This window comes from Amblyomma maculatum, chromosome 7, assembly GCF_055883805.1.
Source record: "Amblyomma maculatum isolate TAMU_Amacu chromosome 7, ASM5588380v1, whole genome shotgun sequence".
NCBI classification, from domain to species: Eukaryota; Metazoa; Arthropoda; class Arachnida; order Ixodida; family Ixodidae; genus Amblyomma; species Amblyomma maculatum.
Window position 1 is genome coordinate 818,776 of NC_139350.1, and position 6,000 is coordinate 824,775.

Consider the following 6,000-nt stretch of genomic DNA (forward strand, 5'->3'; position numbering starts at 1 on the left):
ATCAGTACCGCCGAAGCCCATCTGGATGACCTTGCCAAACGATACTTACCGCTTAAATCGGGGTTACCCAGTACCTTACAAAGGAAAAGCTATGACGGTGCGCCAAACTCAGAGCTAGATACGGACTTCACAGAAAGCGAAGTACGCTTCGCAATTCACGAACTCAACAGTAACTCTGCAGCCGGCCCCGATGGTATCACAAATCGGGCTCTCCGAAACTTAGAGGACGACTCGGTCACGTTCCTAACGCACCAAATCAATGAAGTCTGGAAAACTGGCCAACTACCTGCAGAGTGGAAGCATGCCAATACGATCCTCATCCCAAAACCGGGGAAGCCGCTGCGCCTACCCAACCTAAGGCCGATCTCACTGACGTCCTGCCTAGGAAAGCTAGCCGAACACGTCATCCTGAATAGACTATCGGAATACGTAGAAGAAAAGGAGTACTTCCCTTACAATATGATTGGCTTTAGGCCAGGTCTCTCAATGCAAGACGCTATGCTACGCATCAAGAAAAGTCTGTTGGATCTCCCCACACGAGACACCAAGGCGCTACTGGGATTCGACGTGGAGCAAGCTTTTGACAAAATCCAACATCAAGCCATTCTCAAAGCCATATCTGACCACAATCTCGGAACACGCTTCTACCACTACGTCAAGGCGTTTCTGCAGGATCAAACGGCCACTATCCGGATAGGCGAACACGTCTCGGAGAGCTTTAATCTGGGCGATAAGGGAACACCACAAGGCTCAGTGCTTTCACCATTCTTATTTAACTTGGCGATGACAAAGCTTTCTCGCGCATTGGGTGAAATTGCTGATGTGGAGCACACCATATACGCAGACGATGTTACCATCTGGAGCACCGGTGGCAGCGATGCCGAATTAGAAGCGCTCATGCAAGAAGCCATCACGGTTACCGAGGCCCATCTTGCCCCAATGGGACTTTGCTGCTCTTCTAGAAAATCCGAGCTACTCATCTACCACCCCCCAAGACCAGGCCGCCCGTCCAACGACTGGCGCCGACACCACACCATGCATAGAGTTACACGACAGGGATGGAAATCGCATACCCACGGTCGATAAAATACGAATTCTAGGACTAATCATCCAAAGCAACGGGTCCAACTGGGCAATGCTTCACAGCATCACGATCAAGATTGCAAACGCGATCCGGATGTTTCGGCGCATCATGAATAGGCACAGGGGACTGAGCGAGGACAACGCTATTCAAATGGTCCATGCTTTTTTACTCTGTCACATCACATACGTGGCTGCAATGCTCAACTGGAAAAAGGAACATCAGAGAAGGCTTGAGGTACACATACGCCGAGCTTTCAAGACAGCGTTGGGGCTCCCCGATAATGCCTCCACTGAACTACTCTTACAGCTAGGAGTGCACAATACCCTTGCCGAAATCATCGAGGCACAGCACACGGCACAGATTGCACGCCTATCAAGCACCAAAGCAGGCAGAGAGATTCGCGTTAAGCTCGGCCTGAACACCATAGTAGCAAAGGACAACGTCCTGCAGTTACCTAAAGTCGTGCGAGAAGCAATCAAAGTGTCCCCCTTCCCAAGAAACGTACACCCGATCCACAATCAAGGAAGAAGGCTCGCCCGCGCCAAAGCCCTCGCTGCGGACGCGGCACAGTTCCCCGACCAGACAGCTTTCGTGGATGCAGCGTACATACCGGGAAAGCATGCCTACTCGGTAGCAGTAGTCGACGGACACGGGCGTACGCGCAACTCACTCACACTTTACACGAAGCCAGAGGTAGCTGAACAAGCAGCGATAGCACTAGCTCTAAAAGACTCGGACTTCACAACTGTATACAGCGACTCTAGAGCAGCCACTCGAGCTTTCGTCAAGGGCGGGATAGACAAGACGACGCTACGGATCTTAGGCGGAAGTAACATCACCGATCACTCCATCGTGTGGTTCCCGGCACACATGGGCAACTTAGGGGGCGGCCTGCGGAATCTCAATGAGATCGCACACGAGGCGGCGCGAGGACTCATCGACCGCGTCCCTCCGGTTCCCCTGTTACTCCACATATCGAGTACAGAGATCAATTATTCACGTACAACGAGCTCACTAAGCACTTTTATCTAGGCAGACGAGCATTTCCCCTCCCGGATAAGAAATTAACCCGCAGCCAATCAGTCACGTTAAGCTTGCTCCAAACGAACTCCCCAACCCCTGGCGCATGAAGCACATCGACCCAGACTACGACGGACAACATGTGTGTGAATGGTGCAGTGACCGTGTAGACTTAAACCATATGCTGTGTGGTTGTGCATCGAGCGACGCCTACGCCAAGAACAAGGAACGTTGGGACAAAGTTTTAAAAAGTGCTTCACTACATGATCAGCTTCGGGCTGTCCAGGAGGCCCGCGCGGCGGCGGAGAGCTTCGGGCTCTCTGTTCCGACGTGGGAGCTGCCCTCTACACCTGGCGCCTAGCCGAGTGTCCTCCAGGACCCCTACTGTGGGAAATAAAGTTTTGCCAAACCAAACCAACCTCTGCAACGAATGTTACACTCTCAATAAAATTTTCACGGGCAGAACGAACAACGATGTCGCCATGTCTCACTGCCATCCTTGTCCTAGCCCAAAAATTTAGTAACCGACTATACGCAACGTGGCCTTTACTCGTCAGTTTTCGTTGATCCTTGTGAGGTACGAAGTGGAATGATGCGTGAATAATAATGACTTATTCAAAAATTAGTAATGTCGCAATGTACTCAAAGAACAATGGCAGTGTGAAGAGGAACCGTTTCAGGGGGAGCACTTAACACTGTCGTGATTAGGCGGAGCGTATTTGTGAAGGCTATTGACGGGTGGTTCACGTGCTTGTCTGCTGCTTTATCAATTTAATATAGCTTCGGGTGGATGGAAAAAAATGGCTTTTTTTTCTTTTTTTTGCCTAGTAATTTAATTTTCCACTTTCTGCCACAGGCAACCAAGTGCCCATCAGAACTAAGTTTATCGGGATGTGTTTCCGCAGTCAGGCACCTGTGACTAGACAGGGGAATTAAGGGAACCACTGCATTGCTCCAGCTCACAAATCGCATGGCACGCTTGATCCGTGCTTCATCTTCATAGCGTTGTTGGTCATGCAGCCCAGCCTTGACAGCCTTCAGTTCAGTTCAGTTCAGTCGTTCAGTCGTTTCCGACTCTTCGTGACCCAATGGACCATATCACGCCACGCTTTCCGGTCTCTCACTATCTTCCTAACATCCCATAACTTCATCTGCAGCGCCTCGAGGATGCCATCTAACCATCGCGTTCGCTGCCTACCCCTTCTCCAGTGACCCTCAACCTTTCCCAACATCAAATCTTTCTCCAGCGACTCCTCTCTTCTCATCAGATGACCAATGTAGCTGAGCTTTAACTTTAGAATTTGACCCTCCAATGAGCAGTCAGGGTTTATGGTAGACAATACCGACTGATTTGATATTCTGGCAGTCCAAGGAACTCTCAAGAGTCTCTGCCAGCACCACAATTCAAACGCGTCAATTCTTCGGCGGTCAGTCTTCTTCACAGTCCAACTCTCGCATCCATACATCAAAACTGGAAAGACTATAGCACGAGTTATACGGATCTTGGTTGGCAGACTAATGTCTCTGCTCTTTACTAGGCGGTCAAGCCTAGCCATGGCTGTCTTTCCCAGAAGCAGGCGTCTCCTAATTTCATGGCTGCAGTCTCCTTCCGGGGTAATCTTGGAGCCCAAGAAGAGAAAATCTGTCACAGCTTCCACTTCTTGTCCCTTGATGCTCCAGGACTTGATAGGGCAAGACGCCATGATCTTTGTCTTTTTAATGTTCAGTTTAAGCCCTTAGCTAAATCGAAACGACACGATGGAATACCAAACTTTTTCTTCACCTTCTTGAGGCGAGTGGGTCGGTCATTCATTATTGATATAAACAGCGCGAACACGAAAACAAGGGACAAGAAACAAGAAAGCCACAGTACATCCCTTGTTTTCGTGTTCGCGCTGTTTATATCAATAATGAATAAGTACCAACTCGCCCAACAAAGTATCTCGGTCATTCATGTAATATATGAGCACACGACGCTCATGCGAACCATCACTATTGAGTTGTTGCGTTCATGCCTGAGCTCCTTATCAGTGTAGGTTGGGTGAGAAATATTCGATGGATACTGAATTGAGAAAGCAGGAGACTAAGGAGACTACTGCATGAGCACTCCTTCAACAGCCCTCACTCAAAAGAAGCTTGTCTACCCAGCAGACAATCACCGTGTTAGGAATTTGTTGCTTGCAATCGTGGATAAAAATAAAATTATTTTCTCGAGCGTGCGCCAATGCGAATTGATAATATTTTATTTACCATGTCTCGGCAAATCATCGCTAGCTAGCCATATTTTTCTCAGCTTTCATTGTGTGTTGGCGATTTATTTTTGCTTTTGTGCTGACTGGGGATGCCCAGGTTAGGCAGAAAAAGTTTCCGAATAAGCTTGGTGACGCCTGTCCAATTCTGTAGTCCTTTGCTTGCGCTTTCAGTATTCGCCATATCTGGCACGAGGCCCTGCGGATGGCCAGACGAGTCGTGCGCTTGCTTGCCGACACCTGCCCTTGAAGAGGCGCTCCTGCGTCAGCGAGTGCACAGCACCGGCGCCTAAAGAGGCAGACCTGTTTGCGCGCCGTCGGCCATCGCCGCCCATAGGCAGCGCTCTCTGGCCGAACAAAAGGGGCGGCGAGAGGAAGATGGACGAAAGCCACCTTTCATTACGCGCCAGATTTCCCCGGCTAATGAAGCAGCTGCGATCCTTAATTGGCAAACACGGGCGACTGTAATTACATCCTGCGCGCAGACGTGCGAGGGACGGCCACTCGTCGATGTCCCGCTCCTCAGGAAGGCCGTGGGAAACCGTGTTTTCCGGCACACGACGTACCACCAGTGACATGGGCCGCATTTTCTGCATGCCACAAGTCGCCGCCACAGTGGGAAAATACTTTAGCAAAGGGATCAGTTTAAAAAAAACTGCTTCGCCTAGATTACTCTCCTGGAGGATTGTACGTCGTGCCAACCAAATTATGTTGACATTAAAAAAAATAGTTTTAAGAAAATTTACTTTTAATCACGCGTGTGATCTGTGCTGTGGCGCAGTACAGCGAGTAACGGCATGTGTTAACTGAAGGCGCATAGTTGGTGCTGGTTACATCGACGTGGCTTGCAAAGAAGTAATCAGTGGAAGATGCCCTTCTGGTAGTGGCTTGAAGTGGGCTAACAACTATGACCGCGAGTAGCTTGCGCATGATTACTGGTAACCACTGATTCATTAGCATCGACGTTTAAGTTGCCGCAAATGAAGAGAAACATCTGGTGTCCGCACAATTCATGCATTTGCACTCGTTTAGTTCATAAAATTCATGGCGCAATATTATGACAGGGCTGGGCAACACGAGACGAACAATTTTCAAACTCGTGGTCCTTTCTTATTATCGTAAACTTCGGATATGTTATAAAGGAGACTTCCTTAGAATGTTGGCTAAGCGAGCAGCAAAATTAGAAATACTTGCAACAATTAATCTAGGAACAAACATAAATTATAAAAAAAAATTGCAATTGTCCCATTTTGCTCTATACTCGGGGCAAAACGAAACATATGGTGGGGCAAAGCGAGACATTTTGTCAACTAAAAAAAAAAAAAAAAACTCCCTTTTGCGCTCGGTGCACTTCAAATGCAATCGATGGGCCCCTACGCACTTCTCCCATTCGTTGAAGTCCTGCGTAGGATCTGCACAGAGAGGAACCGAAAACTGAGCGAATTGGTGCATCATTGAAAAACTAATTACAGCGCCGCGACGATGGACACGAAAGAAGAAGCGCTAACAACTATTATTAGTCAGCACTAGTCCTTCTTTCAGGTCCGTCATCACGGTGCTGCTTTTAGTGCTTCAATCTACACAGAACGATGCGTTGTGCTGCTCTCTAATAATTTGCACGTGAGACACTCCCAGTCACGTTTTTTT